This window comes from Trichechus manatus, unplaced genomic scaffold (assembly GCF_000243295.1).
Source record: "Trichechus manatus latirostris isolate Lorelei unplaced genomic scaffold, TriManLat1.0 scaffold00299, whole genome shotgun sequence".
NCBI classification, from domain to species: domain Eukaryota; kingdom Metazoa; phylum Chordata; class Mammalia; order Sirenia; family Trichechidae; genus Trichechus; species Trichechus manatus.
Window position 1 is genome coordinate 624,036 of NW_004444235.1, and position 17,498 is coordinate 641,533.

At 37.9% G+C, this 17,498-nt stretch overlaps 1 long non-coding RNA gene across 6 annotated transcripts in view; it reads right to left on the minus strand.

Annotated features, from left to right (window-relative positions):
- Positions 1–3,758, minus strand: part of LOC111819193 (uncharacterized) — a 61,277-nt gene extending 57,519 nt beyond the window's left edge. For 5 of the 6 annotated variants that reach the window (XR_002822950.1, XR_002822949.1, XR_002822951.1 and 2 more), the window contains exon 1: positions 555–3,758. This is a non-coding gene — a long non-coding RNA (uncharacterized LOC111819193). The remainder of the gene's footprint in view (positions 1–554) is intronic. The other variant, XR_002822948.1, reaches the window with a different exon arrangement.
- Between the last annotated feature and the right edge of the window lie 13,740 nt (positions 3,759–17,498).

The window sequence follows — 17,498 nt, forward strand, 5'->3', positions numbered from 1 at the left end:
CAACTGGGCATCAGCCAGAGCAAAAGTGCATAACCTGGACACCAAAGATGGGCTTCAGGGAGTCCAAACACGTAAGAAAATGTGTTTGAAACAACATGTTTAAACACTCTTCTCAGGAGGGCATCCAGAACTTTCTTCTCAAAGAAGTCTGTGACCTACAGACTCATGGTCTGTGTTGACAATGGCCTCTACCAGCAGTGAAGACCTTGGCACGAAGTAGATTAAAAGGAAGACCAAGTAAAGAAGACTTCACAGACTTGTTCTGCTTAGCTATGAATAGAATACTGGTGGTTGGCTGTCTGTTACTATGCAAACAAACAGTTATTTTGTCTTCTTAATTTAAGAAAAAAAAACCTGATAAATGTAGACAGTTTTTTAAAAGTTCATACAGTACCAAAAAGGAAGACAGTGAAAATAGATCTCCCTCCCACTCTCATCCCCTCATCACACACTTCCCCTCCCTAGAGCAACCACTTTTATCAATTTCTTGAATCTCCCTGCAGAGAATATCTCTCTAACAGACATTAAATAGAAGTGTTCGTAAAATAACTTACCCGTCACTAGATTCTGAGCTATGACACATGACTGTGAATCACTGTTGAGGATGACTTTAGGCAGATGTCCTGGGATCAAAGTAGCCTCCAGTCTGGGTCCTGAGGCAAGACTGGCAGGATTTTGTAAGAACTCCTATTCCCAACAAGGAATTTGGTCTAGAATTAATGTTCTTCGCTACCCTGCTTACCCACCAAGTTAAACTTCTCTCTTCTCCACACCCAGACAAACCATACGTGTATCATAGCCATTGCTGTAGAGTCAATTCCAACTTATAGCAATCCTATAAAACAAAGTAGAACTGCCCCATAGGGTTTCCAAGTCCTTTTTTACGGAAAAGGACTGTCACACCTTTCTCCCACAGAGTACCTGGTGAGTTCGAACCACCAACCTTTCGGTTAGCAACCAAATGCTTAATGCACCACCAGGGCTGTTTACATGTATCATGATTGATCCTATATAGTGTCTGGTAGAGCACCTGACGCTTAGCAATCTCTCAACAACTTTCCATTTCTCTCTACTCTTACGTTCTGCTGCAAGATCTATGGCCTCTTCTGTGCCTGTATTACCACAATCTTTCCACAGCACTTTATAGTACTGAGCATCCCTTTTCCTATTTCGTGAAGCTCACCTCTCCTGCTTTGACTTTCTTTACACAGCAATGTTCTTTCTGTACTTCATTTGCCTTCTCTCTCTCTGCCCTCCTACCTAATAGGCATGTCTCCTGTCCCTCAGTTTCATCCTTCCTTTCTCTATTCACTGTCTCTGGATCATCTCCTCTATTCCTGTGGCTTTAATTATCAAGTCCTGTTATCTTGTATCTCCGCCCTCTAATTCCAATTCCAGACCCAAATTTCTAACTGCCTAATAGACCACCCCCCCAAAAAAAAAGCCCAAACCAGTTGCTGTTGAGTCAATTACAACTCATAGCCACCCCAAGCCTTTTAGAGTAGACCTGTTCTCCACAGAGTTTTCAATGGCTGTGATCTTTGGAGACAGATCATGAGGACTTTCTTTCAAGCCACTTCTGGGTGGATTTGAACTGCCAACCTTTCTGTTAGTAGCTATGTGTTTAACCATTCGTGCCACTCAGGGACTCCTAATAGACAAGTCCCTCTAACTATCCCAAAGGCATATGGGATATGCAAACATACCAGAAGCTGATGTGATGATCTCTTCCTTCCAAAGCCATTCCTCTCCTTCTATTCCCTATCTCAGTTTATAGTCTTTGAGGTAAACTCTTACTTTGAATGAACCATGCTTCTTAGCAGTTACACCCTTGTGAGTTCCTCTTCCACATCTGTTTCTGGGCTTGGCCAATGCGGCTTTAGAAAGCATGATGCAAGCAGAAGCTTAATAAGCACTTGCATGAGTGCATCTATATTCAGCGTTACAGCCCCATCTACTATCTGACTGTAACCACATGAAAGATCTCAAGCAAGACTGCCAGAAGAACCACCCCGCTGATCCCCAGCCAACCCTCAGAATCATGAGCAAAGATGGTGATTGCTATATTAAGCCACTAAGTTTTGGGGTGGGTTGTTAATGCAGCAATAAATAAGCAAAGCAACATTGTATACCACTCAGGCATTGAAGCTACAAACTCAAGTGTTATCTTGAATTTTTCCTAACCTACTAACTCCTCACATCTCATTGTTAACCAAGCCATGCAGAGTTTACTTCCTAAATATATCTCAGATCTGTGGACATGTCCTCATTCTACACTCCACTGCCTTAGTTGAGGCCCTCATAACTGTACCTTCTAAAATATAAATCAAAGTGAGCCATTTTTCCCCTTATTAAGCTCTTTAAAAGTACCACATTGACAAGGAAAAACTTCCAAATTCCCTACATGTTGCCCATGGTTCTTCATATTATGGAAATCGTACATTCTTCCTTCATCTCTTTTCACTGATTCTTCCTCCATTCTCATGGGCCACATAAAGCTGTTCACCATTTCATCTAATGACCCTGCAGGGCACACCACCATGCTCTTTTCTTCCTTTTTCTCTCATTCTTACTTCCAACCAATCTTGTCTATCTGGTGAATGAGTCTCACCTCAAATGTGCCTTGACCTCAGAAAGCTTCCACAACTCCCTCCCCAATAATCCACCGTTTTCTCTTCTGCATTTATAGAGAAGCACGTCCATGCTTCTTTTACAGGATCAGTCACTTTTCAGTGTGGTTATTTGCTTGGGAGTCAGGAACGTGAGGTCTGTAAGGGCAGAAATTGTGTTTTATTCATCTTCACATCCCCTGCACTAAGATCAGGGCCTGACATGAAGTAGGCAGGTCTTCAAGAAATATTTGCTGAACATACTGTTTTGGGAGCCCACTTTAATTTCATAATGTTACATTCTCTCTATCTGAAGCCTCTTGGTGTAGTAGAAAGAGTGAGATGTGGGGTCTAATCTCTGGTCTGCTAGGACCTTTCAGCATCTATTATCTGTAAGAAATGTTGGGAAAGTAACTGATTTAAAAAAAAGACAAATCTGTTGCTGCTGAGTCAATTCTGATTCACAGCGACTCTACAGGACCGAGTAGAACTGCCCCCACAGGATTTCAAACTGCAGACCTTTTGGTTAGCAACTGAGCTCTTAACCACTGTACTACCAAGGCTCCAATTGATAGTATATTGAAATTATTATGAGGCATTCTTTCACACTTTGTGAGCACATAGCAGGCACTTAACGAAGGGTGGCTGTTACTCTAACTTATTTTGATCCTGTGGCCCCTGATGGTCATACCCCTACCAAATGTTGTGTGCATGTGCTGCACACTTACCTGAGAAATCAGTAGTGCAGTCAGTGATCACCTGAGCAGCACAACATGTTCTCTAGAAAATTTCCTGGCCCAAACTTCCCACTAGGATCATGTTACTAATCAATGGCAGTATTTAATACTGATTGCCATAATCTCTTATGCCCTTATTTCAATGATAGTCACAAACTATGGAGGTTATATTTATCTTTCTTCATTCATAGATTTCTTGTTCAGACACGCTTACTATTTTATACTGCAGTTATTCAGCACATGTATAAAAAAAATCAAACTGCCAATAAAGAGAATAATGTATTTTCAGAACCAGCCATTAAATATTAAGTGCTAAAACTTAAATTTTCTTATTATTAAAAAATTATATTTGTATAGATATATATAGTAGCATACATTATAGATCTCTATTCCAATCATGGGAGTCCCTGGGTGGTACACACGGTTAATGTTTTCTGCTGCTAACTGAAAGTTTGGAAGTTCGAGCCCACTCAGAGGTGCCTCCAAAGAAAGTCTTGGCAATCTACTTCTAAAAAATCAACAATTAAAAACTCTGTAGGGCACAATTCTACTCTGACACATACAGGATTGTCACGAGTCAGAATTAAATTGATGGCAACTGGTTTTTTTTTTTTTTTAATCAGTTATACAGAAATAAAGAGGTGGATGAGTTTCTGCTTTGAACTGAGAGATACTTTGGTTAGAAAGCTTCAGTTGTTAATAAACATTACCTGCTTTGACAACACAAAGAGCTATCTGGGCCTCCAATAAGTTAGATGACTAGATAACTGGCCCCAGGTTAAATCTCAAGGACAAGGGAATGATCATTTATTGGGGGCTACCAAATGAGTGCACCATGCCTGGCACGTAACAGAAGAGAAAACTCTAAGAGGGAAAGCATCTTGCTCAACGGCCTAGCTAGTACAGAGCCCCACGGAAATTTGGGCCTAGGCCTGGGTGGCCCCAAAGCTCATGGTCTTCCTCTTTCTCTCACCCCTCACTGTCTCTTGAAGACTGAATGACTCCTTTAACATCATCCTGCTACCATTCTTCATATCACAAAGTATGAAATCTGAGACCCATCTTCCTTCTCACTACAATACTGGGAAACTAATTCTTTACCAGAACTCTCTCTATGAAGAACAAGTAGAGCTGAAAAGAAATCAGTCCAAAAACGAATTTTCAGCATTTTATCCATGGTTGGAATGAATTGGAGGCTAAAAGGACAGGCCTTTTTTTTTTGCACATCTACAAATAACCTTGACCATTTTCTGAAAATAACTTTTTTGGTGCTAATCCCAAAGTATGTGGTTTTGTTTGGTCGCTTGTTGGTTTGTGGGTAGTTAGTTTAGGATGGGATAAGCCATTTTATTGTTAAGGGGAGGACATCATTCCCTTCTTCCTTGCTCAAGGCTTGTCAGAGTGCTAACCATGTGGAAAGGGCTCAGCTGTCACTTGCAAGGAGCCGTTCTCAGGCTGTGTAGACTGTAGAAGAGTTCTGAGTCAATCCATCATTTCCCAGTCCTGACCCACCTCCTAGGGTCACACTGCCAAACCCTGCCCAACAACTCCCTAAATTCCCCAGGATTTCCCTTTCTCAACAAGATGGCATTCTCTGGGGGGAGCTCTTAGAATTGTTTAGGGTTGGGTCTAGAGAAGGAAAGTCCTTTAAATCAATTTGAATTTTAAAGGAGGAAGTAAAAATAGAAAAGAAAAACAACAGTGAGGCAAAGCCAGCTGTTTCCTACAAACATTTGACAACTTCGCAGCTGTTCACTGTCCTTTTGCCCTAGTGGAAACTGGCTTCCTCCCCATACTTGAATGTTGCTTTTCCAGTCTCCCTTGCTTATTCTGACAGCTGTAACATTGCCACTGTCATTTCCTTTAAAAGGCAAGCTCCCAAGACATGTTCAGTGAGCTCTGGGACAACTTAGTTGGTTCTTTACTCAATTATGATCAAAGCTATACTTTTCTTATAATAGTCCTACAGGATAAGACTTCACAAACACACCCTCAGGGAGACAGTTGACTCAGCACGAGGGTTTCTCTGGGGCTAGGAGTGTTTATGGGCTTATATCCAAACCCAGAGCCCTTCAGGCTCGGTCTTTCCTGAGAGTAAATCTCCAGTTTTCTTTGAGGTGTTTAATTGCTTCTTTCATAGACATTCAGCAAATCCTCTGGTATCAGCTCTGCCTACAGTGGGACCCAGTGCCCTGTTTAATCCTCATAGTTACCCAATGAGGGAGATGGTATTATAATCTTCATTTCACAGATAAACAAAGTGAAGTTTAGAAGCACTTAGGAGTGTGCCCAAGTCATCTTTCTGCCTTCAAGGCCTGTTCTCTAAACCAGTGTTCCAAAATGTCTCACTTCAGAATCACAAAAGTTGCTTGTTAAAAACATAGACCCCTAGCCAGCCAACTCAGAGATCCTGAATCAGTGAATATGGATTAGAGCCCAGCAATCTGTATTAACAGCCATCTCTGATGAAGCCAAGGTTTAGACTTTCACAGTTGTACTCTACATCTTTATATGCTCTGCTTGACACAGCCCTTCCATAGTTCTTAACTCTGATTAACAACACCTTCCCTGCTGGGTTCTCAGAATGCTCTGTTCTTATGGCTAGTACAGTAGGAACCATACTGTGTTAAAATCAGCTCTTTACATGTCTGTCTCCCTGACTGGGGGCAGGAGAGTGGGCTTCTTGATGTCCAGGATCCTGTTTCTTCTGGATTTCATCTTTCTGTATTGCTCTTTCCCCTGATCTTTGTCTAGCTGGCCCTCGACTTAAAAGCCTCAGCTTATCATTTAGGCCTCAACTTAAAAGCCACTCCACTCTCTGAGAAAACTTTTCTGACAACCTAATTAAGTAGCCCACCACTCATTCTCTGTTATATCACTCTATTTTGTAGTCCAGCATAAAGTACAGTGTCTGGCACATAGTAGGCACTCAATTAGAACTGGATGATCCAAAAGGTACACTAAGTATATTATTAGATTACCAGAAAAACAGAAGCACCAAACAGTTTTTGAAGAAGCTGATGTGCTTATATTTTTAAACTATAGAAGAAGTCTTAGGAAAAATTAGGATCCTGTTGATCTTCCTTCCTCTTACATTATGGACTAGTGTTATTTTTATATAGGATTACATATTGGAAATGGGCTCCATAATACGTTGGGGCTTTGAGCCTCTGAAGGTTTCAATTTAGTATTCTGTATAGTGTATGTATACTAATGTCTTTATTCTCCAAAACATTCTACTGGGAATTTGACAGGTATTATTATCCAAACCCATCTTGAAGAAGAAATAAATAGAAGCACAAAATGGAGTAGAAAGAATATTGAGCTGACAAAAAAAAAAACCTTCCTAGTCCCAAATTTCAAAATTTTGTTTATTATGTATATGAGATTAATGAGTTGAATATTAAACAATGAGTTTGTTGCCTGCATGCAAAAAAACCTCTGTAACACTGAAGAATCTAAATACTCTCCAGAAGTTTAACTTGGACAAGATCTTCATCATGCTGAAGCTCACTTCAGTTTTCTTACCTACAAAACAAGGGAACCAAACTAGATACCCGTAAGACTGGGAACACCTAAAAATTAAACAATTTTATGAATTGTCCAAGATACATTGTGATAGTGAGGATCCAAAAAACTGTTTGAATCAGAACTTTTCACTGAGGCTTTTCTTCCTAATTAAAGTGATTGGTGATTCTATCTAATAAAAAAATTGTCTGGCATAATTTATACTTCTCAAAATGTTACTTGTTATTCTATAAGGGCCTGAGTTTGCCTCATATTAGACTTATTGGTTGTCTTAGTTACCTAGTGCTATAGATTGAATTGTGTCCCCTAAAAATGTGTGTCAGCTTGGCTAAGCCATGATTCCCGGTGTTGTGTGATTATCCACCATTTTGTCATCTGATGTGATTTTCCTATGTGTTGTAAATCCTGCCTCTATGATATTAATAAAGCAGAATTAGAGGCAGTTAAATTAATGAGGCAGGACTCAATCTACAAGATTAGGTTGTGTCTTAAGTCAATCTCTTTTGAGATAAAAGAGAGAAGAAGGCAGAAAGACAGGGAGGCCTCATACTACCAAGAAAGCAGTGCCGGAAGCAGAGTTTGTCCTTTGGATCCGAGGTTCCTGTGCATAGAAGTTCTTAGACCAAGGGAAAACTGATGATAAAGACCTTCCTCCAGAGCCAACACAGAGAGAAAGCCTTCCCCTGGAGCTGGTACCCTGAATTCGGACTTGTAGCCTCCTAGACTGTGAGAGAAAAAAATTTCTCTTTGTTAAAGCCATCCACTTTTGGTATTTCTGTTATAGCAGCACTAGATAACTAAGACACCTCGTGCTTCTGTAACAAAAGAACAAGAGTTGGTTTTAAAGAACAGAAATTTATTTTCACACAGTTTTGGAGGCTAAAATTCTAAATCAGGGTCTTGTCCGTGTCAATTCCTTCTGTTAGCCTCTCTCCTAGTTTCTGATGTCTGCTAGTGATTCTTGGCATTCCTTTGCTTATAGAGGATCCTCACATGTCATCTGTCTTCCTCTGTGTGTGTGTGTGTGTGTGTGTGTGTGTGTGTGTGTGTGTGCGTGTCTGTGTCTACTCTGGTCTTTTTATAACTCAGAATGGTTAGGTTCATAATCCACCCTACACTGGTATGATCTCAACTGATTGATCAATTATATTAGATTGCATTACATTCCATGTAAGTAATTACATTAGATTACATTATGGAAGATAATCTGCTCTACACATGGTCAACTGATTTAATCACATGTGACTACTCCATGACAGCAACTAGACAAGTGTTTGCCCAAACCACTTGACCCATAGCCTAGCCAAGTTGACATATAAAGTTAACCATCACACTGCTCTTTGACTTCTTATATTATTTAAGAGAAATTTAGAAAGGCACAGGGCTCCATATCCATTGCTACCACCTTTGTCTAAGCCACCACCGTCTTGTGCCTCAACCCCTGTAATGGACTCCTACCTGGTCTTTTTCCACTTTTGCTTCATTATGACTCCTTCTTTACATAGCCCCCAGGGTGATCTTTTTTTTTTTTTTTTTAATTGTACTTCAGGTGAAGGCTTACAGAACAAAGAGTTTCTCATTAAACAGTAGTACACATATTGTTTTACGACATTGGTTAACAACCCCACGACATGTCGACCTTCTCCCTTCTTGATCTTTTTTTTTTTTTTTTGGTGAAAATAAACATAGCCAAAGATACACCCAGGGTGATCTTTTAAAAACAAGTTAGATTACATCAGTCCTGGTTTAAAATCCTTTAGTTACTTCTTTTCACTTTTAGAGTAAAATCCAAATCGCTTATCCTTGTCTTCAAGGCTCCCATGATGCCCGATCTAGCCCCTACTTTCTCTTTGATTTACTCACCTACTACTCTCCCTCTCATATGATATGCTCCAGCCAGACTGACCTGCTGCTTCTTCCTTGCATGTGCCAAGTTTATTCCCACCCGGAGTGTTTGCACAAGCCATCCCCTCTGCCTGGACTGCCCTGTATAGTAGGTCCAGCAACTGTGTTTAAGTCTAGTAAACTCCATATAGATAGTTGACATAGCTGCAGACTTCTGGAAACCCTCACCTTCTAACTGGAAGAGGGCCTAAGGAAAGGGAACGCTCCTTCTGTTTCTACTCTCTTAGACTTCATAATTAAAGTTTGATTTGACATTATTCCCTAGACTTGGAGATGACAGATTAAATTTGCTCGCTTAGTCCAGTTCTTAAAGAAAGAGTGCTTGTAAATGTTTTGTCCTTTTCTGATATTCTCAATAAATGTTAACAAGGATGCTGCTCCTTTCGGATATAAATCCAGGCGTAGATCATGCAAATTCTTTAAAGAGAAGCAATGTGAGGAGAGAAAAGTTGTGTTACCATTACCTCAGAGTAGCTGTCCCTTTCCAGAAACTAACATGGGCCAGCAAACTATTTCAATTCATCCTGACTCAAAAAGAGGATCAGACTAGAGAGGACACAAGAGAAAATTGATGGGTGAGGAGTTCAAGGAGTTTGTTAGGAGCCCTGGTGGTACAAACTATTAAGATCTCGCTGCTTGGCAGTTCGGACTCACTCAGCAGCTCCGTGGGAGAAAGACCTGATGATCTGCTTCCATGAAGTTTACAACTAAGAAAACCTTCTGGGACAGTTTTTCTCTGTCACATGGGGTCACTACGAGTCAAAACCTACTTGACAGCACCTAATAACAACAAAAGTGTTTAAGAAAATGTGGTCTAAAGGGATTTTTAGCAGAAACCGGGGGGATAGTTCTCTCTTCCACATAAATAAACTTGGTCACATATTCTTTTGCTATTGTTGTTGTTGTTAGTTGTCATCGAGTCGGTTCCTACTAATGGTGACCCCATGTATGTGGAGTAGAACTGTGCCATAGGCTCTTCAAGGCTGTGGCCTCTTGAAAGCACCAGGCCTGTCTTCCAAGGCGCCTCTGGGTAGGTTCAAACTGCCAGCCTTTTGGCTAGTAGTCAAGCGTTTAAACCATTTCTGCCACCCAGGGACTTTATTAATTTATTGTTATTATTGTTATTAGTGGCACATTTTCCTAAATATCTCTTGACTGAATTTTTTGCAATAGCAAGCAAACCAGTTTACCTATATATAGTTTAATGCATTACTTAGAAAATTTGCTATCACAGAACCTTAGAGTTGTAGAAATTTTAGACATTAGCCAATTAATCCTTATGCAGGAATTAATTCTGAAAAGTGGTTATATAGTTAATTCAGGCAACTTACCCCATTCAGGATGCCTTGTACTGTTAGTTGTAATGGCTGGATAAGTATGTAGCCCTTTAATGATATGGTTTGTTCGAAAGATAAAATTGATTCTACTTTAATCACCTTCTCCCTCCTCCTCAACACCAACATTTATTGAACTGTTTATGCCAGTCAGTGTGCTAAAGGCTTTTTCAAGAGTCTCATTTAGTCTTCACAAGAAACTTATGAGATAGTTATTAATTTCATCCCAATTTCATAAGTGACAAAGTTGAAGCACAGATAGACTAAGTAATTTGCTTAGACCCACAATGTATAAATTATGGAGCTGGCATTCAGAATCAGGTAATCAGACTCAAAATCCTAGCTCAGAAGCACTATACTCTACAGCCTCATCCTGCTCTTACTTGTATCCCCAGAGCCTTCCTTGCTCAGTGCCTGGCACATAGTGGACACTTCATGAATATTTATCAAGTGAATCAATGATTTGTGGTTATTCTGCTCTGTGTAACATCATTTATCAATTCCCTCCTTAAAATGTAGTGCCCAGTATTGAAAACACTATTCCAAGTGTGTGACAGTTAATTTTACGTATCAACTTGACTAGGCTATGGTGCCCATTTGTTTGTTCAAACACTAGTCTAGATGTTGCAATGAAGTATTTACAGAAGTAATTCAATCACTAAAGAACAAGTACTGTATGATTCCACTTATATGAAGTATCAAGAAAAGGCAAGTGTATAGAGACCAAAGTTTATTGGTAGTTACCAGGGAAGGCAGGGAGGGGGAAATAGGAAGTCATTGTTTAGGAAGCAGTGACTATTTTTTTATGGTAATGGAAAACTTGTCAACGGACACTGGTGATGGTTGAACAACAAGATGTAATTGGTGTAACTGAACTGTACATGTAAAAAATGTTGAATTGGCAAATGTTGTGTTATATATATATTTTTACAACAATAAAAAGTGAGAAAAAATAAAATATCTACATTTGATTGGCATTTAAATCAGTTGGCCTTAAGTAAAGCAAATTACCCTCCATAATGAGGGTCTCATCCGATGAGTTGAAGGCCTTAAAAGCAAAACCAGAGGATTCCTCTAGAGAGGATTCTGCCTCTAGCTTACAAATACAGTAGACGTCTGCTAGAATTCCTTCTTTTTCCTGATTGCCTCACTTACTGATTTGGGACACAAGACTACTGGAACTTCCAGCTTGTCAACTGATATATAATATACAAAGTGGTTTTAGAGAAGCAGAATCTTAAGGATGGGTTTTGAGAATTGGTTTTGGAGGTTTCTGGAATTGGTTCTCAAATCTAGTTTAGAATTAAAGACATCAAAGACTCTGTTTCCAGTAGTAAAGAGGGTACTGTTAGTCTCTGGCATGGTGTAGCAGTACAGAAAAACAAAATATCACCACTGGATACTCCTAATCAAATACTTACAAGAGACAAGGTTCTGGGTGATCATGTATTTGATATGTTAGAACATTTTTTAAAACTGAAGAGTATAATGACATTGGCCGGTTGCTCCTAGTTTCAATAGACAAAGTAGGGAAAGAAAGATGAGCTCCGGGCTTCAAATTCCCAGCTCAAGCACCACATAAATGACCTGAAAGTTGTTATGTGTGCCCTGAAAGAAAGCCTTATCTCCTGTAGGCACAGAGCTGAGATTGCTGAAAACCAAACCCAGAGTCTCATCCTATGAGTAGCTGAAATACAATGCAAATTGAATTTCCAACCTCATGAGGTGTCTGATGTGAAAGCAAGGACATTGAACGGGAAGAAATGTGATCTTGAAAATTGGAATGTGGACCTATGGGCAGATACTGATGAAGCTGAGGACACTGAACCCCTAAATTCTACCGAGTCTTCTTTGCCAGTAGAAACAATCTTCTACCCCTGAATAAGGAGATTAGCTCAGGTTTGCCTGAGAACCTGTAATGACCTCCCTGATATATATAGATGGGAGGCCAAATAATAGCCCTCAAAGTTGTCCACATCCTATTCCCCTGAACCTTCGAAAATGTTACATTACATAACAAAAGGAACTTTGCAGATATGGTTAAATTAAGGATTTTGAGATGAGGAGATTATCTAGGATTATCTAGGTGGGCCCAATATAATCACCAGGATCCTTATAAAGGGGAGGGTCACAGTCAGGGAAGGAGAAGTGATGACAGAAGCAGAGGTCATAGGCAGAAAAGAAGGTAGTCACGAGCCAAGGAATGCAGACAGCCTCTAGAAAAAAGAAAACACAAGAAAATGGATTCTCCCCTAGTGACTCAAGAAGGAACGCAGCCCTACTAACACCTTGATATCAGACTTTTGACCTCCAGAGTGCTAAGAAAATAAATCTGTATTGTTTTTAAACCATTAGGTTTGTGGTAATCTGTTATAGCAGCAGTAAGAGACTGATACAACCTACAGCTTTTTTTCACCTGGTTATTATGTTTCTGTTAATAACTCAGCCTGACAGTGTAGCCCTCATGGTATTAGGCATGTTGAGCTTTAGACTGCTAGTACATATACTGGAAAATATAGATGCTCTCCACTCTCATTTTGTTTTTTTTTTTAAAGCCTTTTATTTGTCTTCTGTCCCTTCAGGTTGCTAACTCGTTTTCATGAATTTTCACCACCATCCTTGTCCTGTTGTTTGCTCTCATTGATGCTACATTAGAAGATTGGCTTCAAGATCAAGGAAGGCAGCAGCCTTGAGGCCCATTCACAAGAAATACCAAACTCTCCCACATCCTTGGAACTTCCTTCCCATCACAATGGCTTACATTATACTACTTGTTACAGACATTATTAGAATTTTTTAAAAATCTATATTTCCAAAATATCTGCTTTTAAGAGAGAGGGGGGAAAAAAGAGTTATTTCAAGTCAAACAATAAAACATCACAACTCCAAAGTATTCAAAATCCTGATAATCGGTGATAGAAAGAGGTTCCTGGCTAAAATTAGATTGGGAAAAATATGAGAAATAGTAGAATTTGAATGAAAACTTAGAATGTTTAAACAACCTTTATTTCAATTACAGTTATGTTTTATGGTGTGCAGGCTTGAAGTAATTTCCAAGACCTTTTAGGTAACTTACTGATGTTAAATTGAGTTAATAGTTATTTGTTATAATTTAAGTTTATATACCTTTGCTTTTTATGCCACAACGGAAAGGATATATACATATCCTTATATTATTTTATTTATATATATATATACATATATACATATACATACATATATATATATGGGTCTGCTAACAAGTGTGTTCATTTTTGCCATTTATTTAAAGGGATACACTATAAGAGATATGCAACAAAGACAACGTTTAAGAGGTTTATTAAAAAGAAATTTATTTGATAATGGTCAAAAGTTTTATGTGTCTGACTGAAGTTTAATCGTTTAATTTATGAGATTTTTTAGGAGCTTTAATGTTAAATAGCATATAAAACAAAGAATTGGGTTTTTTGCTGTTAAAATAACAAAATTTTCTTTGATTTGAGTTAAAAGGTTAATTTATTTGTGTAATCTGCCTCGAAGACAAAGGTTTGGCCTCTCATTAGAATAATATTCCTGAATGGAAAACCAAGCTGCATGGCTTTTAGGAAAAAAAAATAAAGAAAGCTAAGATTTTTTTTTACCGTTAAGATCTTTGGTTAAATAACTTAAGTATTGTTTCTTGATAACCTATAATACACTCCTGACAACTCTGAAACTTCATGGAAAGGCCCAAATATTTTTTATAAAGGAAAAGTGCTAAAAAGTTTTATTTAATAAATTACATGGAATGTGTTAAAATCATGAGAAACGCCTGGTTCTCTTTGGGTTAAAATTTATGTGTTAGTATTTCCTCTATTTTTTTCCTAGTATTAGACTGTAAATACATAATATTATGTCATAATTTTATTATTATTTCTTAATTGCTAACTTGGTTGCAACTTTATCAAAGCCAATCGTTTGATCGAGGAATTCACATCATTTACCTATGAAGTTTTTTTTTTTTTTATTACTATTCAGGTATTTAGAGATTTGATAATCTTGGTATATTCTTGGTATATCCTGACTACATGGTATTTTGTCTCAAAATCATTATGTATTATATCTGAAGTTCTTTAAAAATACAGTTAAGGGTTATATTTAGAAATATTTTTATCTAAAGTTTTTAAACTGATTTTATTTGGCCTTTACATTGTACTTGTAATTAATTTCTATCAGATCTTTCACTATTTTAATAAATTAATCATGGCCATATTAAGTTTTGTTATCTGCAGATAAGTTTTTACTTTGCTTATTTGGTGAAAATGTTTGACCACAATATCTCAACAAAAAGATGGACTATATTGGACTTATGAAAAAGATTGACTAGACTCAATCAAGGATTTCCAGAACTCTTGTGCAGAAGCTGATGAGTTCGAAGACTGCAGCTGATCCAGAAACACCTGGAACAGAAATTCACTACATAAGACTGAGTAAACAAATGGATAATATGGGTTTTATGTTTTAAGGTCTTTCCTTCTGGAAATAAGAAATGCTTTATGGCCCTACTTTCTGGATATAAGGAACTTTTTTCCACTTATCTCCTAAATTATCTAATTAATGGGTTTAGATATTGTAACTCTTGAATTAGAAGTTCCTATTGGTAAACTTAGCAAAGTTGTAAATATCATAACCAGAGAAGTGTCTGAAATTTGAGCTATGTATGATTTGACAGATTAGAATAACATTAGATTTCCTATTAGTTCTCTCAAGGAACAGTTTTGTGCCTTAATAGATAAATGTTGCTGTATTTATATTAATACTCAGGCTGAAGTTTTGCAAAATGTAGTTGCTGCTGAGGCACTTGAAAAGCAATTACTGATGCTGCTTATGTATAAACAAACACCTCATAAGATTTGTTTCCTTGGTTCAAAGAACTTAGAGTCATGGTTTCATTGGTTATTTCAGACAATTGGCCTAATGTTGCTAGTTGGTTAGTTGTTAGTTGGTGCCCAATTACCATTTATTGAGCATTTTTTATCAAAGATCCTATAGCAAGATCATGATACAAAGGAGGGAACCATGAAAGGGTTGTATGTAATTCTCCTGGAATCCAGATTTCTGGCTTTCATGGAGGTTGGGGCAACCCACGCAGGCCATCACCTTTAAGTGTCCTTTTGAACCTTGAGCTTTGAGAAAAACACTGGTTCCTGAAGCCACTTTGAGTCAAACAATGGTCCAGATAAACTAGTAAGACCAGTTTGCTCTGGGTGTCTTGCTTTTTTTGAAGAATTCAGTCTGTTTTGTGAAACTGACTCCAAAGATCAGACTGAGAGCTATGTTTAGGGTAAATCAGTAATTAGTTTAATTAGTCTTCAAGACAATATTGTTTGACATACCTGTCTAATGTTTTAATCAAACTGTCACCCCCTTAATATGCAGAAAATTACATATCTTAAAGAAACCACATTCTCACAAGAAATCAACCTTATGGCTCAGACTCTATTTTGTCTTAGGTTCTACTTCTGCTTCTGAGAAAGTGGCCCATGCTTGTTCATAGGTAAATCAAGGAGGGGCAGCCTGCCCTTGGGAAGAACACTTAGTATACTTTAGATAGATTAACTGGATACATCCAACAGGAGAAGTCCATCCTGTATTATCTTGCTAATCATTAGTTCTCTAATGAAAACTTGTTTGTCACATGTAAATTTTTCTATACTTTCTGTTTTCTCTAGACAAATTTTGAGTGCTCTTTATGGGTATATGTTTTTGTGTGGTTGATCCAATATACTAATTTAGATGATCCCTTTCCAACTGACAGTGAATTTACGTGAGCAATCTCTTGTTTAGATTCCTGATGAATGTATGGGCAATGCACTTTGAGAATTTTAGGTTTACCTTTAGATATTTATAGTAATGATACTAGTAAATATTAGATAGGTAATGTTAAATTGTTACACATTGTAAAATGAAAGTCAGAAGAAAACTCATTGATCCAACACTCAGGGTGTTGTTGGTAGCTTTAATTCCTATTTATAGTATATTTGAATTGGAGAAATTTTTAAGAAATTTACCAATCATTATGGGCCAAATAGAGACAAATTTTCTAAGGGGATGGAAACACAACTGTGATCTCTAACCTTATAAACCAAACTAACATGAGATAACAGAATAGCCTTAGATTTTTATTAGTCCGAGAAAGTATAGCATGTGGTGTAGCAAATACTTCTTGTTGCATTTGGGTAAATAACACAGAGAAGTAGAACAAGATATACATAGAATTAGACAACAAGCTACTTGGTTACACACTGTAACACTCTTACAAACACCAGATTTACTTGGTTGGTTACCATCAAGAATAAGTACATGGGCTAGATCACTACTGAAAGGGATAGTAATATTTTTAGTCTGTATCCTGATAGTATTAGGCATAATAAAATTTATCTTATATTGTCTTACACACTTAAAAGGTAAAGAAGCCTCAGGCTAAGATGCTGATGCACATTGAGTCCACTCACTCCCAGCAATTGATCTTACTTAAGATCCTGGTGAAGAAGCAAATGGTATCCATGGAAGATCTGCACCGTGAATTTAAAGAGCCTGCAATGGCCACCATTTATGAGCTTGACTAAGTCCAGGTATTGATCATCAATGTGTTATCTCCAATCTTCGATCAAAAGGAGGGAATGATTTAGGAAATAATATTGGAATCATTATTCCCTGTCCTTGAGCACAGAGAATGTGACCCATCTGGAGCTGGACTCACAAGGACTTACAAGGACACATTAACTGGGCCCTGAGGTATAAAGACTATAGCTAAGATAATCTCGGAAAATATGTTTTAGGGAACCTTTCAAATAAACCATTCAACCAGAACACAAAAGACTTTCCATTCTTATCTTTTTCTATTAGCATTTAGTGAATAGAAAATTTGTTGGACCGATGAAGACCCTCCTGACTATTGTTACTGAAACCTGTACCAATGGTTGCTAAGAAAGATGATTCAAAATGTAGGATCACAGTTTTTAGCCAATCTGTGAAAAGGTGAAGCTTTCAATGGTTTTGTCCATTTTGTAATGTTAATATATACTGGTGACTCTGTAACATTCCTTGGACTTGGACAGACATGGCTGTGGCAGCATGCTTGTCTGTTTTCCCATTCTTGCTTATTCTGTGGACTCAGACAGACATGGCTGTGGCAGCTTGCTTGTCCATTTTCCTACTTTTGTCTACTCTGTAATATTTCTTTGGATTCAGGCAGACATTATCTCTGGCAACATGGTTGTCCACTTCTCATTTTTGCTGTTTTGAATATATGCTGAATAAAACTTTCTTTTTGCTTTACTAAACTTTGTGATTTTTTCCCCTACAATAGTATATAGTATATAATGTACCTTTCTATGCATAAAAAACATTAAAGAAACACTTCC